Raw genomic sequence first — 26,493 nt, forward strand, 5'->3', positions numbered from 1 at the left:
CAATAAAAAAGACATGAACTTGATCTTTTATCAGCTATCATTCAACACTGTTTAATATGCCTGTGTGAACTCAGCTGTCTTTCCATCACTATTTTACTTTGTAATATTTTACTTATATTTTGCCACCACAGCTCTGTCTGGGAATATTTTTCATAATTTTGATTCTTATTTGGGGTTTTCTTCTCTCTGTATCATGTTATGGGGCTGGTAAAATTCAGATTTTCTTTTCCTTATTTTTCCTTAGGGCCATAATTCCAAAAGTACTGAAGTATTCAAGCATTGCTTGTGAAGTCAGTGTAGTACTGCATTACAAGGGGTATATATAAAAAGTAAAAAAAACCTACACTCCGTCTTCAAAACAGACCAATTAAGCTTTATTTTTTTCCCCTGTGTGGACCTAGTTGGTGCTGGTTTTCTGCATGTCTTTGCCACAACTGTTCTCTAGTTAAAAGTATGAAGCTGCTGAATTCCTGAAGTTGTTGGGATTGTTTGTGATGCTATCAACATTTTAAGATTAATCAGTGAACTCTAGATTCAAGTTGCGGCAGGAATGGTACAAGAGGGATTGATTTTCATGTGCGGTGGGATTTTTTTCCCAGTTAATTTGTTTTAAGTCCTCTTCAAGTCTGCACATAGCCTGAGCTGCAATAACTGCAGCCCAGGGCAGTGTCAGTGAGGCAATCAACACCTTATCTGGATAGCTTTCATTTCCTGTTGAAAGAGGTTGCTGAGGTATGCACTGAATCCACATCTTCCCCCACAAACTGCTTCATCCTCTGTACTATCTCACCAGTGATCTTCCTTCCCACAGTAGAGGAAGAAGGCTGGGCCTCCTCACAGTGCTGCAAACACCTTTCTTTTCAATCCCCACTGTTTGGATTCACTGTAAGTTGAGGCTGAGGGGATCCCAACCTTCCAAAGGGTGCCAGCAACTTTGAGGAATCAGAATATGGCCTTCATGACACTGAATAGCACAGGAATTTCTGATTTTCTTCCATTTTTCTTAAAAGTTTCAGTTCCTACTTTTAGGGAACTGACTTGATCTGTATGTTGCAGTCCCCCAAAATCCATGCTTTCCATCACAAAAACACTGACATGTGATATGCAAGTAACTTCATTCTTAATAAAATGAAATAACTTAATTGTGCGATAGCCCACAAGCTTCAGTTTTCCTTCTTATTGCTTGCTAATGAGATCAAATGCCAAATTGATGGGAGTCAGATCATTTTTAAAAGTAAAAAATTGTATTTTCAAATTAGTAGAGCTTGACTTAAAATCAGATTCATATATAGTTAGAATGGGTTTAATAAATTGTTAAAGATGCCTGCACAGGCTTTTAGATGTCCTTGTTTGCTTGGGTTTTTTCTCTTTTGGATACTGCAGACTGGATTTTTCTAGGCCAATAGAAAATAATTTGCTCTATAAAATTTACCCTCCCTGAAGCAATGCAGCAAACTCAGCAAGATTGTTTTCTCCTAAGTCACTTAGGAAGGGTTGGGTGGGTTGAGAAACCAGCTTACTTACTATTCAAGTAAGACTGGAAAGCAGCAGAATAACACATTTAGATAATGATCTGAGACCAAATTCATCATTAGTGATATTATCAAGGCCTCTGTGCTATATTTCAGTAGGGTGAGAACATATAAAGCTTACAGAATATAGCAAATTTTCTAACATTCATTAACACTTCAGGGGAAGCAAACATTGGAATATTCTCTTTTTCCTCTAAACCTCCCACATCTCCTAACAAAGCCAAGTAGCAAATACTCGGGGAGGGGGGGGGAAGGAAAAGAAAAAAAACCCCTCCCAAATCCATACCACTCAAAAAGTCAAAGATAATACTCGAATATACTGAGAAAGTCATAACGTCTACTATGAATTCTGATTTCTTCAAGTGAGTTTAACTCAGTAGCTTAGATTGCTACTGGAAACCAAAACTGAAAATAATCTTGAAGGTGGATATGGCAGGGTCTTTTAATTGCAGTGCTGATCCTAACAGGGCACTGCCTCATACAGTCACCTGCAAAAAGGTGGAAATTTTCACCACTCCCATCAATTTTGACAAAGAGCAGGCAAGCCCAGTGTACAGTACCCTTGCTTACAGCTCTGTTTTGCAGAAGTTATTCCTTACTGCTTTCTCCTTCTTGCAAGAATACTTCTACATAAATTATTCACAATTATCATTAATTCACAGACTACAGTTGAATAGGCTTGGAGGGCACAAGGGACCATTTTGGTCATGTATCCTGCTTAATAGACACCACAGGACCTCCCCCAAAAAGCAATTCTTGACTTGAATCCAGCCCTTCTGGTTTACTAAAGGAACTTTGCCAACAGACACATTCTTCATTGCTGCACTCTTTGTGATCAGCTCTTTTCCAAAGTGCAGATTTTACAGCTTAAATTGTATATAAACAGAGAATGTTTTAAATTGAAAAGGGCCTCATCTAGTTCAACCTCCTTGCCTTGGGCAGGGACACCTTCCCCCAGACCAGGCTGCTCAAACCCCCATCCAACCTGGCCTTGAACACTGTCTCACCACCCTCACAGTGAAGAACTTCTACCTTATATCAAATCTAAATCAATTTACTTTTAGTTCATTTGTTCTGGCTGCATAATTAACTCAGCCACATGCTATCATTTCCTTGCCTTGGAAGTATGAGTCAGGTAAGCAACCAATAAAGGAAAATGCAACTTGATATATAGGCAGGATCCTCTGTTGATATCAGTCACTGAAATCATATTCAAGTAAACAGTTTGCCCGTGTATATCACCTGAGAATCTGCCCCCTAGGGAGTACAAATCATTAGGTACAGAACTTAGGAGGATAATAAGGAAGCATGTGAACTAGATTTGTTTGCATCATTGCAAATTCATTTTTGAATAAACCCAGCTAAACCATTTTATTAGGATTTGCAATACGACAACAAAGAACACTGGCTTATTAAAAGAATATGATTACGGAACACTATTTAAGGTGGATAAAACATAAATGACTTTTCTCAGCACTGAGAAAACTGAGATGGTGATAAGGAGCCATAACTTTCTGGTTTGGCATCAGTTTTGATTTTTTTTAAAGCACAAATGACAAATGATGATATGTAAATTTTGCAGAGAAGAGATGTCACAAATAGAATTGATTTGTTGCCAATGCATCCTATGAAATAGGATTTGATGGTTACATTGCAGTCTTTTTGCTCACCAGACAAGGAATATTCTCATAGACAAGATACTGTGGGTCTGACATGAAAAGTGGAGGTTTACCATAACTTTGAAATTTTCTCTACGAGTATTTGCTAGATACTTGACCATGGCCATTGACCCTTCAATCTCTGGTACTACTATTGACACTGTGTGTACCTCCTGCAATTAACAACTTTTCTGCATTGGCTGACGCCTTTGCAGAGAGTGGTACCATATACCATGAAGCACCATATACAACAAATCTGGTGAAGGGCCTGGAGGCTAAGTGCTATGAGAAGCTACTGAGGGAATTGGGGCTATGAGTTCTCCAGTCTGAGGGATCTTGGAGAAAAAGAGGCTATGGGTTGTCCTTATTAGTCTCTGCAAGTGCCCAAAAGGAAGTTGTATGCCAGTGGGGTTCAGCCTCTTCTCCCAGGCAACAAGTGACAGACTGAAAGGGCCTGTTACAACCTGCATCAAGAAAGGTTTAGTTTGGACATCAGGAGGAATTTCTTCACAGAAAGGGTGATTAGATATTGGAATGGGCTGACCAGGGAGGTGATGGAGTGACCATCCCAGGTGGTGTTTATGGAAAGACTCAACGTGGCACTTAGTGACATGTCTAGCTGACAAGGTTTGGTGGTAGGGTGGACTTGAAGATGTCTGAAGTCTTCTCCAACCTAACTAATTCTATGATTCTGTGTGATATGCAGTGACATTAACTGGTCCTTGTTGCTCCAGTGAAAGGGCATCACATCCTTATTTCCACACCCTTATTAGTACTCATTTTATCAGAGTGAAGGTCCAGACAGAAATCTTCTCCTTGATTACAGCTGTCACTTCAGAAAGCATCTATTAAGGGAAACAAAGCAGTATTTAATCAACTACTTAGATGTTATTTACTGTCCCTGCTGACAGACAACAAGTATAATAGGGCAGAACTCTTAGTAAAGTTCTGTGGATTATAACAAGGACAATAAAAATGTAGCAAGTTTTGCACAATCACAGTCACAGTCATAGCAGGAATGTTTTGTTCTTTGCAATATTGTGAATGGTCCTATAATTTCTAAAATGCAAATGCTTCAAGTACATTTTACCTTAAGTCTGATTCTTGAAATAGAAAATAACTGCTCAAACCTTATTAAACCTGCTTACAAAACTTGCTGCTACTACGAGGAGATCAGTAATTTCTTATTTGTTCAGTTCTTATGTTGTCTCCTCTAAATGTTTGCCTTTTAAACAATTAACTTTTGCTTGAAGCTTAACATTCCTAGAGACTGATATCATGAAAACAGTGAAATTTGTCTTACTTCTTTCTCTTCCTTTCTTCCAGGTTTTATCTTAATGGGATTTCTGCAACCTACTTTTGAACCTCTTCCCAATATCCAGGTAACCGCCATCGTCCATAATTCATCAGATTACACAAACTATTTCTCAGTACTTTCACAGCCCTGGAAATACTGGATTTCCATAGAGCACAGCAGGCTGCATGAATAGTCCTGTCATTTTTTGGCTAGATGTACCAAGAAGTCTTCTTTTAGCTCATACACTAGTCAGCCACCTAGCTATTAAAAGACAGAGGTATCTCACAGTTTAATGAGATTTGCATTTCTTGAGTCTGGTGCAGACCTTTGCCTACTTTCTCAGCTCTGGATGTGTAACCTTCTCGCATGCACCTACGCTATAACTTGACTCAGCTTTGAAAACGATTCTCTCACTCAAGGCAAAATTGTGTTGGATACATGTGATTGCTTGTAGGTATTCACAATACTAATGAGACAGTCCCAGAATGTCAGAAAATAAGGCTGCAATGGGTGCCACAAGAGAGCTTCCTGGCACCTTTTTTACTGAGAGCTGTTGTCCTAAGGAGCCCGTTGTGCCCCTAGCAAAGCATCCCCCACTTCCTCGGGATAACTCCTGCACTGCTGCACAATCCTGACTGCAAAGAAAATGTAAGGAGTGTGGAATGAGGAATACTGTAAAAAGTCAAGGATCTGGAAAAATATACCTGGTTTTATGTAACAGCTCCCTGACCACCTCAACTGTGACATCTACCTTGTCTTAATCCAGCTTTTTCAAGTCCCCTACTGACAAGGTAGGTAGCTGACAAAGCTTTTTAAAGGTAGTTGGTCCTGGGTGGGAGGTGTTAACTAAGTAAACCCTGCAATGCCTACACTGACATTTTTAATGAAGCTGAAAAATGAACAAGGATATCAATTCAAGCTGTCTTGGCTGTGTTGCATGAGGGAAAAATAAGGGCTGGGTATAAGTGAGAGATAAATATGTTTTATTCCAAATTCAAGACTTCTGACCAGAAGATGTAATTTGATGAACAAGAAATGTCATTTTCCAGGTGCTTTTTGAAATATAATTTAATAAAAAATTTAAAAAATAATGAAAATACTTTCTTCAAAAGTTAGTTTTCCTATGCCTTCATTGAATTGAAATAAAGGTATAAATACTTTTGTTCTTTTAAAATCATAATTTTAAAAATTTTCTTTCATCTCCAATGTGTATGCCAAATCTGCTAAACCTACATGATCTTGGTAGCTATTAAAAGAAATACATCAGTCAGTATTATTTTTTTACTTCAGCATAAACTTTTTATTCAAATATTCTCACCCTAAGTATGAAGTGACAAATTCTATCATATAAAGACAGAACACTTAATTCTTTTGAAGGATTTTAATGGAGAACAGAAGAAACTTTGGAAAATTTCTCACTAATGATTTTATATTATAGTAAATTAAAATATTTCCCTCCTTATTCTGCTTTTGGGAATGTCTTCTCACTGTCTTGTATGAGACTAAATATCCCTCCTGAAGCACATTTCCAGAGTGAGAAGAAAAATGGATCCATTAAAAATAAATAGGAAAGATTGACTAGATTTTTGTCAATGAAAATGTTTCTGCATATTCCATGGGTTTTTTGCAAGACATTTTTAGGAGCATGACAAAATTCTGCAGGATTTGACTAAAAAAAAGGTATTCTAATATATTTATGGGTCTTCAGTGACAAATAAAAACATGAGGCAAAATTTTTTTCTACCAAATATTTTACAAGTCATAAAAGAGCTTATACTTTTCTACAGTTTTTTTCTGAGAAAATATAGTTGCACAAGACCAGTTTTCCTCCCTTGAGTAATGAGACATAATTTATTAATGCCTTTAGGCTTTGATTTTATTCACCTCCATCCCTCAAAAAAAAAAGAAAAAAAGCTGTTTTCAAAGCTCTGCAAAAGTTTATTTGCTGCTTTGCAAAGCTGTGTCTACCCTCCTCACCCCCTCATTCTTTAGGGATCTTTATCCTGGCCTTGAGAGATTGACAGTTATTTTTTTCTCGCTGATTTTATTGTGTTACAAGTTATCAAGCTTATCAAGGACTGTGCTGTCAGCGAGAGACACAACATCCCAGGGAACTTGAGATCAGGTGTCAGAAAAAAGTGAACAAAACACAGTGATTTGTAACTGAAGGAGGAATTTCTACAATGTCTCTGATATTTCACAGAGTTTATGCAATTGTGGCTTAGGGCAGAATTTTAAAAGGCTGTTTTGTTCACGTAAGTCCCCTCTTTCACGGCTGGCTCTAGACACAACCTTTTCTCCAGCCATTTTTGTGATGCAATAGCTACAGAACCTAAAATATCCTGTTTTATTTATTTTATGGTTTTGTAACAGGATGGTTCCTTGAGATACTGTATCTCCTCATCAGGGCTGTCCTGGGAAGCAGTGAAAGCAGTCAAACCATCGCTACCCTTACTCCAGTGCCCACAGTAGAGCCCACGCCCACGACCAGGAGTCCAAACAGGACACATCTGTCACTGTGCTCACACCACTGCCACACTGTGAGTGCACATCCTGGGAATGGCCTCCTGGAGTGGCCACACTGGCAAGAGAGGTGCTTGAGCACTGCTTGGCTTGGCACACCACAAGCTGTAAATAATGGGACCAAGGCGGGAATCCCTCTTCTGCTTTGGAAGTGGGCTATTACTCATTTTGCAGCAAGTCCATGTTTAGGATGCTTTTATTGTTTTCCTAAAAATCAGCTTTATTGCAAGTCTCAAATAACCAAATCCCAGCAGATGCTGCTGCCAGGGTGGAAGTGGGAGCAGGGACTAGAGGCACGCACAGAGCAGGAAATGCAGAGAGAGTGTGTGTTCACAGTCCTGTCAGAGTGCTGCAGTCCTCCCCTCTTGAAGCATCTCAGCTATGCCAGCCCTGCTTGTCTCTGCACCAGAGCTGCCAACTGGGCTAAATCGCGTGGTGACTTTGTGAGGCGGATAAATGTAGGTTAAAATGCACCGGCCAAGCTCATTTCCATTTGGATTTTACCCAAACTCTCAGATAAAGGGCCTGAGCAATAATTTGATGCACTAATTAGACCATTAAAAAAGATTGTTATTTTTAGGTGCCTAAAGTTTTGTTTCAGGGGAGAAAAAGTCTTTGGTATATTTTGAAGAATTTTGTGAAGAGGCCTGTTGGAAGTGAGAATAAACAAACAAGCTCTTTCAAATTCCTGGAAATGGCTGAGAAACATGTTGTAAATTCTTTGAATTAGTAAAATAGGCTGCAAGTGACCAAGCATGTAAAAGCAAGGCTAACATGTCACAGAGGACTACAGTTGGTTGACTGCTGCATTTTAACTTTTTTTTTCTAAATCTACTTTGTAATTTAATATTTAATTTATAATGCAGTATAACAAAGGACCAGTGTACATTTTATTGTAAAAAGCCGAAACTGAAAAAATACTAAAACTGCAGAATAAAGTGGAGCGAACATAAGAAAACATTAGCTGTCCAGATTACATTTACTTCTGTTAATATAGATTTAAGAACATTTAAGAATATTTTTACAAATACTATCCTTTGGTACTCTTTCCATGTGTGATCTCATATCTTACTTACTAGACATAGTCCAAATTTGCACTGAATAGTTGATTGTTAATTCTGAATAATTCATATTGTTACAGGATGTTGTCCAAAATTTTCTGGAATAATTGCCTAGAGTTAGCTTTCCAAGCCCTTATCGTTTAATTTGAAATAGTGAACCAGAAAATCCTGTTGGAATCATTAACAGCATAACACTTTTGAAGCACTAATTGCTTATTTCGGTATCTGAATTAAGTCTGTAGCTCAGAAAAACACATGCTCAGGATGAACTGAGGAAATAATCTTCCAAGTTTTCAGGATTTAGTTCAGGTCATAAAACAGTTTTCATTTTTGTGAAGGGCCATCCATTTTTCACATTCACCCTCACTCTGAGCTGCAGAAGTATAAAATTGCTGGCCAGCAAAGTCAGCGTGTCGTAGGAAGTGCTAACCTGGGCTTAGCACTGCCACAAGGACACCACACTGGAGTTGAACACATTCATCTGACAGCACTGACCATGCAGTGAGACTCAAATGCTTGTAGTACTCAAAAGAGCAACAGAAAAAAGCAGATTAGGAAAACACTGCTGATCACTTATAATTGCATCCACAAGCTCAGCTCCTGGCCTGGTTTGACTTTCCTTCATACCCATGTGAAGGAGCAAATTGGCTTCGGTCAATGCAGCGAAACTGTTGTCAAAACAGCATATGTGAAGAAATCAAAACCCATTTGAGGATAGGCAAGTAAAGAAAATAATGTGCTGGCTATAACATGCAAGGACCTTATTGATTATGTGCATAATATTAGCAGTGACTCATGAGTTTGGGGGTTTGTCTAACTTTTCCATACTAGTAGCAGTTTGCTGCTGAGAAGTGCACAAGGAACTGCTTAGTCATGTACATCCAGGAGCAGCTATAGGAGTTCCAAGAGCTACAGAGAAACTAAAACAATCACTAGCTATTTACTGTTTATTACTAATTATTCTGCAGTTCTGCCCCTGGTTTTGCTCGACTCCTGTCTAAGAGGGTGAAAAAACAACACTTTCTTCTGTTTTGACTCTGGTGACTACAAGGACACACAGTGAGAGTCACAGAAAAGGTGTTCCCTGACTACATCCTGGATAACCAGAGATTTGTCTTTTCCAGTCTTTGAAAGACTCTGAGAACACACACACACACAAAAAAAAAAAAAAAAAAAAAAAAAAAAAAAAAAAAAAAAGAGGAGGGAAAAAAGGAAACATTTCCATTTATCTTTTATTCATTCTCTTCTCATAAACACAGTGAAACAAGACTTTATTAGACTTTATTAATTTTGCTGCTACTGCTTGCATGACTGAAGCACCTGCAGATCCCAAATGAGATAGGAGTCAGCTGTGCTAGGTGCTGTACAGATAAAAATCTCTTGAAAGTGTCTGCTCCAAGTGTTCACCAGCTGACTAGACATAAGAAACTACATGGGAGAGAAGCAGGCAGCAAAGAGGCAAAGAGGTGCTTGCTCAGAGTCACTCAACAAAGCAGTGACACAGCTGGGAATAAACTCCAGGTATCCAGATGCTCAGAACTCTGCTCAGGCCAATACACTAAGCAGCTTTGCCAGCTAAAACAAACATATTTTTTAATCTTTGACAAACTGCCAACTACAGTGAAATGTGCTAACAAGATGTTCAAAAGCAGGTTGCGCTCTTCAAATCCTTTGAAAACAAAGCAAAACACAACACCCTTTTCTCTAATTGCCCAGTGTCACTCTTAACTATTTCAGACTTTTAGGACAAATTCATTTGAAAAATAAAAAGAAACAATTAATTACCTTTTATTTGCAGGTGACCACTGGAAACAGAATGTTATTCTCAAGGATTATCTTTGCCACTTCTTTAAAGTGCGTGTAAACCAACTTTGCTAGTTAAATGGTAGATTTTAACAATTAGGGTGGATGTCTTGAGAGAACACTGTACCAAATAAAGGGTTTGTTTGAGGGGAAAGCATCTTGTTCACATAATATGCCCAAAAATACCTAACTAGTTTATCACAGCAGTTACCTTCTGACATTCACCAAGAAGTTTTACACCAGCTGTAAAGCATATTGCAAAACTTCCTCATATTAAATCCTGTCAGCAAGACACTTTTTCAGCTCCAAATATGCTAGGCAGACAAAAAACACAGAAGAGAAAATACTTCCCTGTGCTTGAAACTGAAAAAAAAAAGGAAAGCAGAAGAGAAGAAAAATAAAAGAAGAAATCCAGAAGTTATTTTTTTACAGTATTTCTGAACGTAGCTTCAAGAATGGAACAGAGAACCACCTTAAGACTCTTGAGTGGAGAGCAAGGGGTTTTTTTTATGTCACTTCTTCATAGCCTTAAATCATCATGGTGATTGGATGGTGATTCACAGCTATAAACTACTTCCAGTGTTTACATTGGGGTTTCTGAAAGAAATGCGTATCTCAGGCCAGCAGATCAAATACATCAGTGTCTACAGGAACTGAAGTAAGGCAAGTATGCATTGTATCCAAACAAGGCCTGCAGGAATATAAGGCAAACAAGACTTTGATAAGTTACACCCAAAAAAACTGCACATGAACACAAGAGTGAGGATGAAGAAAAGTTATATAGTGAGGTTTTTTGTACACAGCAACGAATGTGGTAGGATTAGGTCCCTTTGTCTTTTTGAAAGTAAAGTTCCACTTCATAGGGGGAAGGAAAGGCATTTTTCTTTCCAGCTCATTAATCTATATAGGGCACAAGTGAGGCTCTGTGGTTTATTTCAGAATTGTATGAGCTAGGGCAGGAGGTGAAGTCAGATTTTCCCAAGAGAAAGGGAACTTCGGGATACTCCTAGTTTCAGTGTGCTGGTCCTCTGTGTGCTATTGAACTGGAACATCAGCCCTTGTGCCCAGGCTCAGCACTTGTGCGGGTTGCAGGGCAAGAGGGCACAGAGCCAAGAGAAGCGAACTCTCCTCCCAGGATGGCAGCAAGTGCCCTGCAGTTGCCTCCTGTATCCCAGCAGCTGAAACAACCTGCGTGCTCTCATAGGTGGAAATCCTTCCGCGCCAAGTCCTCAGGTCCTGCTCCCCCCGTCTTGTCTCATTTATGCCGTGCCTCTTGCTCAAATAGCTTCCTGCTTCCACCACCAAATGACACTCATTCCACTGCAAATAGCCCCTTTGAAGTTGCAGAGGAGGGGCCTGGATTTTATCCATGGCACAGAATCCTAGCATAACTTTAACCCTCTTTTTTTTTGGTTGGGGAGGGGGGGCAGGGGAGGTGGTGGAGGGGAGAGGCAGCAGTTACTGAACACAACAGGAAGAAAAAATTTAAAAAATACAGCATTTCAATCTTCAGTCACCAATTTTCACATTAGTAAAGGGCTTCCCAGAAAAAAAAAGGAGCTGCTGCTACATCTGCTTGTCCTTGCCTGCAACTGTCTCAGCAGCTTGAGATTTCCACAGCTATGTCATCATTTAGTCAAAGGCTCTTGCTTTCAAGGTCAATTATCCCATGGTCATGTTGCAGAGAGCTCTGATGGAGCTCTTCTGGTCTGACACCTACATTTCATGCCTACCCGTGGAGGAAAGGGAAGTGAAACTCTTAATTGGTTGTCAAGAAGGATGAAAACATTATTCCTTTGGCTTACTAGATGTTCCCACATAAAAAAGCTTAAGTGTTGTTGTTTGGATCTTTTTTTTTCATTAAACAAATAAGAAAAGTTCTTGTGAAATCCCTTGAAGTCCAGAAAATCAGAGCATCTCGGTCTGAGTTTGAGGCTATATTTTTTCTATAATGACAATAAATAAAATTAAATGTTTTTCTGAAATGTGAAATCATTCCAGTTCTCAACTGGCAACATATAATTTTAAAAATGTGTCAAAGTAAGTCACAGGGAATTTTTGGAATGTTTACATTTGTTAAGGAAAGATTTGGCAAAACACATTCTTTAAATGTTTTGATTTCACTAAATCTGCCTCTTTACCCAAAATAAAAAAAAAAAAAAAGAAAAAAAGGTGAAAGAAACTTTCACTGAGCTCAGATTACAGATAGCTCTTGGGCTATGCAGCTTACATTAAATGAAAAAAAGTCATTAAACTGTAGTTCAGGTCATTGCTTAGTCTACATGTCTGTCAGTCTCCTTTTAACTCCTGCCATGTTTCTCAGATTCATAAGAGCAGACTCTTCCATTCAAAGCCCAACACAAATTTTACCGCACATACAGGTTTTCAAATGCAAACTGGAATCATATCATATCCACCCCTAATATGTCTCTTTTAATGTATGTAAAGTGGCTCACTGGGACCATACAAGAAAGCTTTACGAAGAAAACTGCACACAACCCATAAAGACATAATTAACAATTAGCACTGTGAAGGCACAGGCTAGAATATTTTATAAGAGCAGAGATATTTCTGTTGAAAGATTATTAAAAAAAAAAAAACAAAAACCAAACCCAACCAAATAAACTCCAAACTGAAAGATTACAATATATAGCACTAGAGACCTGTTTTTCAATTTATGAGAAAACCAAATAAAATGCATTATGTGCATCCTTAAGAAAACACATTATGTACACTCATATGTACCCTAGAAGCTACACAAAACAAGCTCTCTCCAGTGTGTTACATGCTGGAAATCCTTAAAATTTCTCTTATAGCTTCATGCAATTTATTTCTTATAAATTAATCTACTTCCTCTCCCAGCATGGAAAAGATGTCGTATTGCTATGCTGTTTGGTTTAGCAATGACAACAAGCCATAGACAACATCTAGTAAGTATACAAAACAAATTTAATATTTTCACATCCAAAATATAAAATTCTGCTGGAATGCACACACGGTCTTTTTTTCACATGAAATCACCTTTTTGAATCTCACTCTTGTTTCACAATGATATTGTCTCATTGCCTTTAATCAGAAGTACAATCAGTTGTTTCTGTTTGTTACACACTCAAACTCCATGCACTACCTGGTAGGTTATTTGCTTATCTACATGGCCTAAGTAAACTATTCCAAGCATGTCAAAAGATCATCAAGAAGCTAGTGACAATGCTAACTATTTTTTTATTTGCTCCAGCTCTTTGGACTAGATTGGAATGCTTATCCTTTCCTCAGCAGATATTGCACATGGAAGAGATTCAGCAAAGGTGGAAACATGGAGCGTAGCAAATGGCAACAGCACAAGGACCTAACAAAAATAAAACCAGGGCCACCAGAAAGAAAGTGGCAGAAAGGTTTTACTTCAGAATTTCATTTGAGAGGATGGACTGAGGTGTGCACGGTTTAGGCTCCAGACTGTTTTTGGCACCAATTAGCAAAAAGACCTACTGACACAATGGTATTTTTGGGGAACTCCTAAATCACTTAGAATCAACTGCAATATTCAAATTGTCCAGTGCGTAAGTCTATGAGGCCTGATGAGATGCATCCCACAGTCCTGAAAGAATTGGCTGATGTAGTTACCAAGTCACTCTCCATGATATTTGAAAAGTCATGGCAGTCAGGAGAAACCCCAGGTGACTGGAAAAGGGGAAACATTGCACCCATTGCTGAAAAGGACAGAAAGGAAAGTCGTGGGAACTACCAGCTTGTCAGCCTCTCCTCTCTGCTTGGAAAGATCATGGAACAGATTCTCCCAAAAACTGTGTTAAGGCATGTGAAGGACAGGGATTTGGGACAGCCATCACGGCTTCACCAAGGCAAGGCCTGCCTGGTCAATCTAGTGGCTTTCTATGCTGGAGGGACTCCATCAGCGGATAAGAGTTATAGATGTTATGTATCTGGACTCCTATAAAGCCTTTGACATGGTCACCCACAGCATCCTTCTCTACACATTGGAGAGAGGTGGATTTGATGAGCAGATGGTTAGATAACTAAGAAAGTTGTATCCTTAAGTGAGTGCCAGTCTGAGAAACCTAATGCAGAAATTTGAGCCTTTCATTTAAGAACCAGTGGCTTCATAATTTCTCTAAACTGCACAGTTACCAGAGAAATTAACCCTCCTGTTTAACATTTTAAAAAAATTTCCAACATTTAACTGAAAATCAAAGCTTAATTTAGTGTTTTGACCAACGCTGTGCTAGATAGTAATTTCTACTGTGTGTGTTTCACTGTATATTTGAGCTCTCTGGGGCAGAAAACCACAGTGTTGGTAAGACTTTGCAGCTGGTATGATGATATATAATAAATATTGTAATTACATTTTTCAGCCACCATTTTTCTACTTCCTTTATGAAAGGAAATATAGATGGAAAAAGAAAGAAAAGTTGCACTCCAGTTTGTGATCATGCATTTTCATAATGTGTTTTTAATTTATTGATGGGGCATCATGTTCTCCTTTGATTAATTGTCTTCTCATCCCTTAAGTTAAGTGATTTGTCTTGGTACATCAAAATTTGGAGAAATCTTAGTGACTGAGAAAACCCAGGTATTACTAAAGAAGAGTTGCTTCAGTTTGCACAAGTTCTAATTTTAAAATTTAGTAAGATAGAATGAAACTTCTGGCTAAGTTCTGAGTTTATCAGAACTAATGATCTATCCCCGTGTATCAGCAGTGATGACCTCTAACCTTGCTAACAAAATATTTGTTTACAGAAAAGCTATTTGAAGGATTTAGCACAATTGATCACAGTATTTACAGCAAGGTGAATGTTTATGTTTAATTTGGCAGACTCACGATAGCTCTTTTGGCAACTTAGGTAATTTAAGCCTTTAACCTCCAACAAGCATGTTTTCAACAGACTAACCTATAAACAGTGGGGTTTAAGAGCCCTTGTATCTGTTTATATGTCCAGAACCACACAGTTCCCGCCATGCAAGTCCATGTGCCCAGGGGAGATGTCAGCCTGGTGGCAGAGGAAAGCAAAGGTTTCAGGGTAGGTTTCTGCCAGAGACAGAGGCAGAGCACGTTTGCCTTCCTCTGGCCTGCCTGCACACCTTGTCCTTGCCCTTCAGGGACTGGTCAGTTCCTTACCTGCAAGGAGCATGACCCTGCCAGAGTCATGTACGTATTCCCGCAGGTGATTGGTTTTGAGCTGTATGTGAGCGATTTCCATTTCCATACCAAGGTAAGGCCATTTCAAAACAGTAGCCTAGAGAAGCTGGTATCCTCCAACTGGGAAACCTCTCAGCCCTTCACACCCCAAATTCTCAGTTGCATTCATCATTTGAGGAGTTTGTATGAAAGCTCGTACAAAAAAAAGTGCCATTTTCCTGCCCTTAAATGAATTGTAGGCAGGAATAACCACACAGAATGTGTCAGCTGCTAAACTAATGGTTGGACCCAATGATCTAAGAGATTTTCCACGGATTTTATGACTTCTTTTTTTTTTTTTTTGAGTGATTATTATAACACCATAGAATGGTTTGAGTTGGAAAGGACCTTAAAGACCATTTAGTTCCAACCCCCTGCCATGGGCACTAGACCAGCTTGCTCAAAGCCTCATGCAATCTGGCCTTGAATACTTATACAGATGTGCTTTAAAATTCAGAGCTTGAGTAAGAGGTGGTTTCTCTTTCTTTTGGCCTGACTGCTTCGGTGCTAACATTCTTGGTTGCCTGATAGGAAATGATTACAAAATCCTCACTGTAAGTTGGGATTTAGTTCATGTCCTATGTCCTATCTTCTGTGTGCTAAGAATTAAAGACTTGTGGCGTTTTGGAAATGTGTGTAAGGCTAGAGAACAAAAAACAATGACTATTTTCAAACAATGCATGTCCATGAATAACCATGCATGTCTCTCTAAATTTAATCTTTTGCTATTTATTAATCATATAATAGGGTCCTCAACATTAATTTTGTCCATGGCCAATGAAAAAAGAATTTAACTTTATTAAAGTGATCAATTTCTCTAAATGTGCTTTTACAAAATAAAAGCCAGACAAAAACTGTGGCATTCTACAAGCCATATTCTGCCCACTTGAGACTCAAAAATGAGAAGCTAGTCAGTGCAGATTACGTAATTAGTTCTGGTAAAAGTAGTCTTCTAATTTCTTGTACTCTTAAACTAAAAGAAAATACTTGATGGCTCTCTGAGGTGAATCATGCAGAGATTCCTGTAGTCCCAAAGTTTTTTCCAGACTTTCAAGAACCTCAGTCAGACATCAGCTACATTAAACTCCATTTATAGTGTTGTCATGGCCCAGAAGAATAAGCCATTTTCACAAATCTTCAGATTTAGGTCTCAAAGTGGAATGATTGTTTTCAGGGGGAAAAAAAAAATGTCAGTTTTCAATTTGTCCTTATTCAAACAGGGGAAAAAATAGTATAATATCGCTTTTCATTGCGATTCCAAATAACAAGAGTTCTAATATCTACCAGCAGAGAGAAAGGCTACTGAATATTATTTTATTGTTGGCTCTTTACCATAATGTTCACAGAGTCTCAGCCATTTAGAGATGAAATGCAGCTTTGAAGACCTTCAGCTATGAGCAAGCCACCTTCAGACCCCAACACATTTAGTATAAAACCTCTGCACAGAGCACAGCCCTGACAAGGGGGCTTGAGATCCTTTCTGAATGCAGGTGTGAAAGCTCACTGCAACACCTCATCATTTCAAGGTGAATTAAGTAAACTGCTTTGTGTCAGAAGGTTTACTGTAACTCACTGTCACACGTTTGTTTTGGTTTATTTGCCTGTCTGTGCAGTTTGCTAGTTTTTCACCAGGAAATGGGTGTGGGGCCCACGGTAACATTTTTGGAGAGAGAAGGCCGTTCACAGATGTTCCACCAGTCCATTGTGGCTGGACAGTATAAAGAGGAGACCCCACTGCTGCACAGAGGTCCCCATCTGGTGGGTTAGACAGAGGCACTTCTCAGGCACCATGACCATCTGGCCCCCAGCCCTGCAAAAACCACCCCTCCCTGAGTGTGAGGTGCTGGCACCAAGATTTGGGGAAAATACTCATGAAAAGAAACTGTCTTTCTCAGGACCTTGGGTGAGAGCCTGAAATGATACAAGCAAGGCTAAGATTCGCTGATTTAAATCTGATTTGTAGTGCCAATAGTTGGTGCTGCTCTGAGAGGAAAGAAATTTTATTTCGTATTTGGGGAAATGCAATCTATGTTTCTTCATTGTGAGAGTACTTAATTTTAAAATAAACAGATCAGAATGGTTTGAGAAATAAGGTGAGAACATGCTTTCTCAATAAATAAACAGAGCAGTGGGGATATGACTTGATGTGACTTTTCCTAATGGAATGCGATTTTGACTCTAAACAGCAAATCGGACTTGTCAGATGATAAAGGTTAGCCTTGCTCTTAAATACTATCACTCTTTTGGCTAATGTTAAATATATCTGCTGCATAAAACAAACTGTACAAGATGGATAAGAAAAAGCATTAAGAATACTCTCAAGCTATCTTTTGTAGGAGCCTGAATGCCACCAAGCACTCCACTAAAGAGCCAGTCTTTGTGGCAACACTGAACCCTCGTGAGGATTTGTGAGTCTTGTGAATCTTAAATAAGTTTTTTTATTAGGAAAGAGACGGAACCTTTTCCACGTCAATGTTTTAAGTAATAGTTCTGAGAGTATTGCCAAACACACCTTTCAACAAATGAGTCACTATGTACACCAGAGGTTGGTTCCTGCAGAACAAAAGGGGACCTGTGACATTTTAACTAAGTTTTACTTCTTCCTTTGGGCTAGACCCATGCCTGATTACAAAACACATTCACATCTAGCATGCAAATTTTCTTTCTCACCATGATTCCAAGCAATATAAATTATAGTTGTTTACATCAAGCTTCCACTGTTCTGAACTCTGAGCTTCTCTTGACTTGGCTAGCAGAGAGACCACAATGTAACTAGTAAACTTCATTCCCTAAGCTATACTGACATCATCCTGGCTGAAAAAAACAAGGAAGTAGGCTAATCAGAGATCTTCTGATTTATATTCTGTAATGAATACAAAGGGGCAGAAACCAAGGTCTTTTAAATGGAAACTGTCAGCAAAAAAGAAAACAGAAGAGAATTATTTTGGGAGGTGGCCAAGAAAGAGCAAAAGGGTCATGGGGGAAGAGGGGATACTAGAAAATGAAGGAATGATCTGAGAGATAATATATACTACTGCAATATTGTCCCACCTGGTAATGTTATGAGCGCAAAATATCATGCCAGTCAGACTTAAGAAAGGAACCATGAAAAAGTATAAATAACTTATTTTTGATTTTGGGTCTGATTTTGTAACTTTTTTTTTTAGCCCCAAAGAATATTCACTTAGAAAAAATATTAATCAAGTTTAAAAAAAAAAAAAAAAAAAAGCTTTAGGTTGAAGAAGACTCTTCCATCTATTGAGCATTCTTTATCAATGTCTGTAAATATATTTATGAGACATTTTAATTTCTGAAGGCAGAATCTTTTCTGCTTTCAAAATTTTGGCTTTTCTTTGGTTTTGTTTTTGCTTTTTTACTTTTAGAAAAATAGTTCAGCTGGATCACTTTGAAACCTCAGCTCAACATACTGTTGTTGTCAAAGCTTTTTTCTCCATAAAAGGGTCACATTCATACTCATTTAAGGGTAGAATTTACTGAAAGTAAAATTGAAATGCTTTGTTTCTAATGTAGGTTGAAATTCTGAACTCAGGAATAGCCCCACTGTGACTCTGGCACAGAGCTGAGTGCAGGTACACAGTCCAGGAATCTTCTCCCACTAGGACACTTCACTGTTCCTCACACCTCTCAGGTAGGATCCTGCTGGACCATTATCTTTTCCTGTTCAAGTGCAAATCTTGAAGAGGTGTGGTGTGCTGTGGCTGCAGACACCTTTCCCCCATTGTGAAGGAGGACATTAATCCTTAAGATCTGTGTGACCAGAAGTGTGTCTGAGGGGGTATGAAGTGGGAGAGATAAACTTGCTCTTGTGACTCACTAACAGAAATTTCACTGGCAAGAGAATCACAGGATGGGTCAGTCTGGAAGGAACCACAGGGTTCCTTCCATCTGATCCAACATCTGATCCACATCTGATCCAACCCCCCTGGTCAAGCAGGGTCATCCTACAGCACACGGCACAGGATTGTGTCCAGGTAGTTCTTGGATATCTCCAGTGAGGGAGATTCCACAACCACTTTGGGCAATGTGTTCCAGTGCTCGGTCACCTGTACAGTAAAGAAGTTCTGACTCATGTTCAGGTGGAACTTCCTGTGCATCAGTTTCTGCCCATTGCCTCATGTCCTAATGCTTGATACCACCAAGCAAAGTCTGGCTCTATCCTGCTGACACTCTCCATTCAGATACTGACAGACATTGATGATGTCCTCTCTCAGTCTCCTCAAGGCTGAACATGGCCAGCTCCTCCAGCCTTTCCTGAGGCATCTGTAATCACATGGATCCAGGAGCAAGGATTTTAAAAAATTGCTTTAACTTGATAAAATAAAAGAGTATTAGTTCTTCTTGATCCTGATGCCTCTTCAAGGCCCGATGCAGATCCTCAGCTGTACTAGTTGTCCTGCTGTGAAGTAGAGTCTCCCATCCCTTTCTTTCATGTCCTTAATGAAGTGGAGAAAAATATCTCTGCTATTCTTCCATAGAGATACTCCTTTCACAGTGATACTTCCAAGATGAAAACACCCTAATTTTCGTTGTAGGTAGTTGACACAGGTCTCAACTGGCCCTTTTGTCAGACTTTTTCTTTGTTACCTTATCTTTTGCATGACAAAGGAGGACCAAAACAAATTAAGCACCTCAACATCCCCTTTGGAGAATAACAGATTTTTCAGCAAGGTGAGCAGGTTTACCAGCAGTAAGACAATTCTGCTGAGCCTTCTCATGCCAGTATTTGGGTTGAGCTGCTGGAGGAAGACTGGCATGCCCAAGGGTACAAACTGGTAAGCACTACTCCTGTGGCCGTAACTACAAGGATTGCCTTCTCTGACAGTATGTGCAGCCAACGAAAGGATGCATATACGTCCTTAAACACATCACACACACTTTTGGCATTGAATATGAGAATGAGGGTCCTGGAGAAAACTGCCAATACAGGAGTACAAAGAACTCTACTTTCAAAGGAAAAGGGAAAGGCCAGGGAAGAAAAATGCAAGCTAAATGAGTTGTGGGAAGACACAGAAATATAAATCCTTTTATTTATTTTTTTAAAATCATATTTGAGACAGAAAACAGTGACACCAACTATAAAAGTTCGACCCTAATGGAAACAAAGTATTAAAGAAAATCAGCTGATCCAACAAAAAACAGTAAAGCAGCTATTGTAGGGAGTTTTAATATATTTTGCTTTGTCCTGAAATCAATAATCATTTGGAAGGGAAGATTTCTTACCTGGCTGATAAGACAGCACTGCAAACAGTTGTAACAGCTGAAGGGCTAGGCATTTTGCAACATACTATAGAAGACAAAAATGTACACATAATCATAGATGTTCAACAACTGGAAGTAGAGTTTCTGCCCAAAGCAGCGATAATAGTGGATTGTAGTAGTGAAACTGACTGGACAGCGAAGCTGGATGTGCAGTAATGCTGCAGAGTGTTAAATGATTCATTTTTATAATGGTTCCACCCACAGGAGTTACTGAGTTAAGCCTGATAATAACCCTCTTTCACACTTGTGCTATGTTGCAGTGAGTGTATGGTATGCTCCAGGAAATGCAATCATTGCTAAGATACCCACACACTATCTGCCAAGAAGATATGTGACCTGACTCCCAAAATTGCAAGAAAATTCAAGGCACTGATTTGAGAAGAACTGTAGTAAACCATTGCACATCATAAGCAACTGTTAATTGCATCATGTTTCTGAAACTGTTTTACCCATTTTACTGGTGGAAACATTTGTTTAGGTTTTATAGGCAGTCAGTCTTCAATTCTTGTTTCCTGGCATTCCTCAGTACCATGCTTGATGTTTATGTCTCTTCAATGTAATTTTAAAAAGTCTCATATTCAGCTGCTTACAGTGAGTAGGAAAAATATGCACCTCACAGAGCCACCTTTTGTGAAATACACAGGCCAGTCAAGCAGTGACTGATACCAGTTCAAATGTGCTATTAGAGAAGTAGCTTCCTGACTTATTTTCTAACACAAACACAGAAATAAAACCAGTGATCACTAGAAATTTGAATTATTAGTTTGATATACCCTTTATAACCTCTACAGATCAAACAAATCACCTAACAAATCCTTCCTCATTTTATCTGTCACAAGCAAAACTTTCTCGCAGGCAAAGCCTTTCTGCCTTGCTATAAAGTTGCTTGAATTCATCTGTTAAGGAGAAACAAAAATCTTATTCAGAAGTCTTTAAATATCTTTCCATTTGCATGACCTCTTTATTGCCTTCACGTTTCTTGAGTGCTGTAATCTGCTGGTACTGTTATGTTAGATTTGTGAGAGCTCCAGACGCAGGCATGGAAAGGTTTTTTCTGTACTGTCACTGACACACTTGCTGCCTTGCTCCTGGGAGGTGCATGGAGGGCTTCTTGCTCAGCTCACATTTACAGGCACCCGTTCATGTACTGTGTAAACCCTCTGCACAACACTGAGTGCAGCAATCCCAGACATCTATGATTTAAAGGTATGGAATTTTTACTTTTTACTTACAGGAATGCTTATAAGAGCTGCCAAATAAAAATACACAAATAAAGAAAACAACAGTCTATTTCTAATAAATAACATCTGGGCAGAGCTGCATTATAGAATTTTAATATTAAAATTTCAGTATTTGCAGCATGTATTGAATGACATCAGTCAGACCACTCTCACTAATCTTTTGAAAAATGAAACAAAACTAAGCCATAAAGCAACATCTTGGGCTAGTTATGGCATTGCTGATGTGCAGCTGATGGAACTTTTCTGTATTGCATCAAATCAGACAATGAACTCAGAATGTGAGCTTGCAACATTGTGTTATGTGTGGAAGTCCTTCATTCTAAATAGTCAGAAAAAGGTAAGTAGATTCCAGCAACTTTTGGCTATGCTACTGTGTGGTCGAAAGTATAGGCTGGCTGTGATGGGATGTACCAAGGCTGAGATCGTCTTTATTCTTCTGACCCCATGCATCAGCCTTATCCATTATTACTGAACTTGTGTTCTCTGAACCTGACTTCTTTCTGTCCAGTTTGGCATCTTGCTCTTGTCAGTTGGAGATTTCATGCTCCGTTGAATCTAAGTATGAGTCTTGTGTATTGCTGACAACCTTCATTCCATATCGATAGATCATAAATGTGATGTTCTATCCAGCAGAATTCTTCAAGGTCTGAGCAGTTGGGTGCTTCAGTACTGCAGTACTTAGAACTTGCAAACATGCAGAATTTTTGTTGTTTTTGTCAAGCTGGACTTGCACCTGCTCTTGCTTTGTAAACAAATCTAAAAATGCTGTTGCAAAAGTCCTTCTTCCCAAGCTGTTTCTTGCAGGAATTTTTGAACTTCCAGCCTCCGTGTATTAATTCCTTTCCTGTTTGGTACAAGTAAGATAATTCTTTTTTCAATCCATTTCATTGATATCTCAACTGTACCAACAACTCTTTTGTGCCATTCAGAAAAGAGCAACCATTTATTTCTCAGTGTTTGTGGTTTGGTGGAGGGAGGCAGCTGGATATACTGTACACTTTGAGAAGAACTTTTTACATATCCATCAAATACTTATGTTATCACATATCATTGATGCCAGAGCAGGAAATATGGTCCTATCTGATTTTGTTTCATTTAAGTGGGAATGGATCTAGCAATCTCCCTGTTTTAAAATATTATACTGCCCCTGTCCTTCCATGTTATTTATTCAACATTCAGCCATGTGGCATCATGTTCAGTAGCCTCATCTTTACATGAGCACCTTGAAACTTAATATTATTAATTTTTAAGCTGGACCAGGGATAAGAATCATATAGGATAAGATAATTTCCTTTCTTTAAAGCTGAGCTGACTATGCTGAAGGCAAATGCTGACAGAATCTCTTTGCATTTTCTGCTTTTTCCTCTAAGTCTCATTTTTCTTGTTTGCTTCTTCACATAGGCCTCATAAAAAATGATTATTTTTAAGAGCGATCTGAGACACTTCAATAGTAGGCTCTCAGCAGGGATCAGTGACATCTGAGTAATTCCTTCCAGCTTTGGCTGACATGACAGGGATATGCAGGACTGGCAGAGAACTAATGCAGTTGCTAGATAAGTAAATCACTAAAGTAAAAGAAGAGAACATGGTCTCTTTTTGGACTGGAAATTGAAAAGTCTGTAGTTCTGTCAAAAAAAAAACACCCGACACTCTCATAAGTTCCATTCCACAAGCAGAAGTGTGTGTGTATCTTATCCCGAATGATTAAGATGATCAGCTGATTTGTTACTATGCATCCTTCTTACATCACCGCATTGTAATTCTAATAAATGTTCCTTCATCTTTCTCTTGCATCTTATCACTTGCATCAGTCCTGAGGTACAGGAGGTTCCTGCTAATTGACTTCTCAATATACAGGTTCTCCATCCCTACCACCAATTATTTATGGGTGATCTCTGTTTTTTCCCCTTACATTTAATTCTCATTAACTTTAATTAGACTAAGCTCAAACCCTTTAGCAAAATTTATAAGAAAAAGGAAAAGAAACATTGCATGCTTGCCAGATGAATTTTCACAGAGCTCTCACAGCTCTAATTTACACTACAGACACACCAGGATGTGGTTGGAAGAAGCCTTGCGTTTCCTGCTTGTGCATGCTTTGGATGCATGACCTCAAGATGTCAAAAAGTCAGTGGGTCATGGGGACAAGTCTGGCTTTGTGGGTTATGCTTTCTGGCTTGCAGATATGAAGCACGTAAATAACTTTTGAAGATACAAGATTTAGTTTAAACAGCTGAGGAAGTCACTGGATTTCCTTTTCTGCTCTGAAAAAGACTTACATGTTTTAGCCTAAAACTTCTTGATTGCTTCAGCTTTTCATAAGGTAAATATAACAACAGGGAAAGTGTATCATGAAATGACATACTAAAATCCAGAAAAATAATTTATCAGCATTTAATTTTTTTAAGAATATGCCTGGCTGGTGAACATCCCCTACAGCTAGTTTTTCAGCTTTGTCCTTCCTTTTCATTATATACCATGAAAAAGTGAGTTCTGTTCAGTTTCTAAAATGTATTGAGCTCTGCAGGGGTGAGGAACCTTGATCAGATTTAACCTTGGTGGCCTGCCATCCGGATTAGAAAGAGCAATCTTAATGGGTTGCAGGTGCAGCTAAATGGCATCATTAATGTGGTGGAAGAGACCCTCAGGGGGTCGTAAAAGTTTCCTATGAAAATCCACCATCACATTAAAGGACTGAGATGATTTCCTTGCTTTGTGGAATCACATTTTCAGTGACTAGAGATGTCTCACAGAAGTACTTCTGGAAATCAGAGTCCTTTGGTTTATCAATGACTTGACAAAACATCTCATATACAGTTTCTCTGCAGGTGTTGGAATCAAAGAATTGTTTCAGTTGGAAAAGATCTTCAAGATCATCTAGTCCAATCATTATGCAGAGGCATTTCCATAGGGGCATGTCTGCAGTCCAATGAAAAAAATACACACTCTCCTGCACCTCAGGATCTTAGCAATAAGATGTGAGAGAAAGATGAGGGAACATTTATTAGAATTGCAGTGCAGTGACGTAAGATTTACAAACACTAGCCAATGAGTTGATCAACTTCACTGTTCAGGATACGATAAGAACATGTTCTTGCTTGCAGAATGGGACTTATGAGAGTGTCTTATTTTGACAGGACTACAGACATCTTGCTATGGAAATGTTCCAATGAACCAGGACATTTCTGTCTTTCCCTGTCCTGCCTTAAAAATTATATCATACCAAAATATGACTCCAAAAATAACCCACCCAGCAGGATAAATATATTACAGGAGAAGAAACCTCTGAGGAGATCTGATGGACAAAACATATGGCCTCTTTCACTCCAAACATAATTCCAAAAGGCCTCTTTTTCTCTTACAGGGAAACCAAATTAAATGTATTTCCTATGTTTTCAGTATTCACAGTGTCACACTTGTAGTTTGGAGATGAAAATTGAAACTGTCAGAGAGATGCAGTTTTTGAAATGGTGATAGTGTGTCATACTTAATGCCCCAGTCTAAACTAGCAGTGACCTGGCACCTTGTTCTTAGTAAATGGGACATTACCATATGGAATTTCCAGGAGATTGAGGTCTGCTGAACCTCACAGCCTGTTACTCTTCTGACTGCTTGAATCAGTTGCTATAATCAGTAGCCCTGAAAAATATACTAAAGACTTGATCATGTCAATTATCGTCTTTCATACACAAATTCCTTTTAGCCACGCCTGACATACACTTGGAGTAGGTAAATATTTACCCTGCTAAAGGCTCTTTCACCCAAAGGTGAAGGCCATTGGCTACATTCACATTCCACAGCACTTGGTCCTGGGTCTCTCCTGGGTCCTCAGGCCATTAGACAGTTATTTTTTTCTGTGTATTTTATTCACTTCAAAGGGTCTGAAACAATATGAGGGCTGTGATGGAGCATATCAGCATTACTGTTTTATACTGTTAAGCCCTGCATGCCCTGCATGTGCTGGAGATGACCGAGTGCAAAGTCTCCTAGAAGACTACAAAGGCAGGACTGTGTAGTCTTAGCCACAGAGCATATTTGTAGCCATCCTTGGAGTGAGATTCCCCCAGAGATGCACCTGGGGTTTGTTTCAGAAGAGATACAGCTGACTGACCCTAAGTGGGAGCTCGAGAGTGAGTAAGATTTGTGCAGTGCAGGCTGGCAGTGATGAGGACTAGAGAACAAATTGCAGACCCAAGAACCACCTGGCAGTAATGCACACAAACACACATTTGCTGAAGCCCTGATACTGGCTGAAATTTTTAACACTCATCAAAGCTATGTACTATTTATGCTCTTGCAGGCTAATCAAAAAGTTACAAAGGAAAACCTTAGGGACAAAATCTGCTCTGTCACAGAGCTCAGGGATACTGGATGGCTGCATTGGGACAGCTTCTCTGCGAACAACACTGTCATTGACTTGAATGCAAAGAATAAGCTTGCACCAATTTTTCATAGAAGCAAGTTTCCTCATGGACAGGCTATTCAATGATTAACTGCTGCTAATGGACTAAGATGCTTCTTATATTCCTTTTAGATAATACTATAAGTATCAGTACACGCATGGAGGGGAAAAAAACCAAAAAAACCCATCTAGAATCAGCAATTAACACCACCTGATCCAGCCTAATCTTTTATCTCTTCTTATATTTTTATTGTTTAAACCAAATAAAATTAGAGCTGTTTAAATTACTATTGGGTTTTTTTAATTAGTTTTCTTTTTTTTTTCCCCTAAAATGATCACCTTCATTCTATTTAAAAAGAACAGTGAGAACAAATTTGCCACTTATTTATTTCTCTAAGTAGCTCCTGGCATAAAAAAAAACCCCTTTTATTTGTTACAGGTATTCTCATATACACAGATTTCACCTCCAGCTGCACTCTAGTGTTTAGGTTGCTTGGGTGAGCAG

General features: G+C 38.9%; 2 long non-coding RNA genes across 7 annotated transcripts in view; one reads left to right on the forward strand and one right to left on the reverse strand.

Annotated features, from left to right (window-relative positions):
* Positions 1–9,176, forward strand: part of LOC116440597 — a 43,073-nt gene extending 33,897 nt beyond the window's left edge. The window contains exons 4-5 of the long non-coding RNA XR_004238705.1: positions 4,517–4,572; positions 6,861–9,176. This is a non-coding gene — a long non-coding RNA (uncharacterized LOC116440597). The remainder of the gene's footprint in view (positions 1–4,516; positions 4,573–6,860) is intronic.
* LOC116440596 overlaps positions 1–26,493 on the reverse strand; it is a 78,647-nt gene that overhangs the window by 5,061 nt on the left and 47,093 nt on the right. The window contains exon 5 of one of the 6 annotated variants that reach the window (XR_004238701.1): positions 9,286–10,565. The exons of 4 other annotated variants lie outside the window; for them this stretch is intronic. This is a non-coding gene — a long non-coding RNA (uncharacterized LOC116440596). Of the gene's footprint in view, positions 1–9,285; positions 10,566–20,093; positions 22,431–26,493 lie in introns of those variants that run through there. One more of the 6 variants, XR_004238700.1, reaches the window with a different exon arrangement.

This window comes from Corvus moneduloides, chromosome 3 (genome assembly GCF_009650955.1).
Source record: "Corvus moneduloides isolate bCorMon1 chromosome 3, bCorMon1.pri, whole genome shotgun sequence".
NCBI classification, from domain to species: Eukaryota; Metazoa; Chordata; class Aves; order Passeriformes; family Corvidae; genus Corvus; species Corvus moneduloides.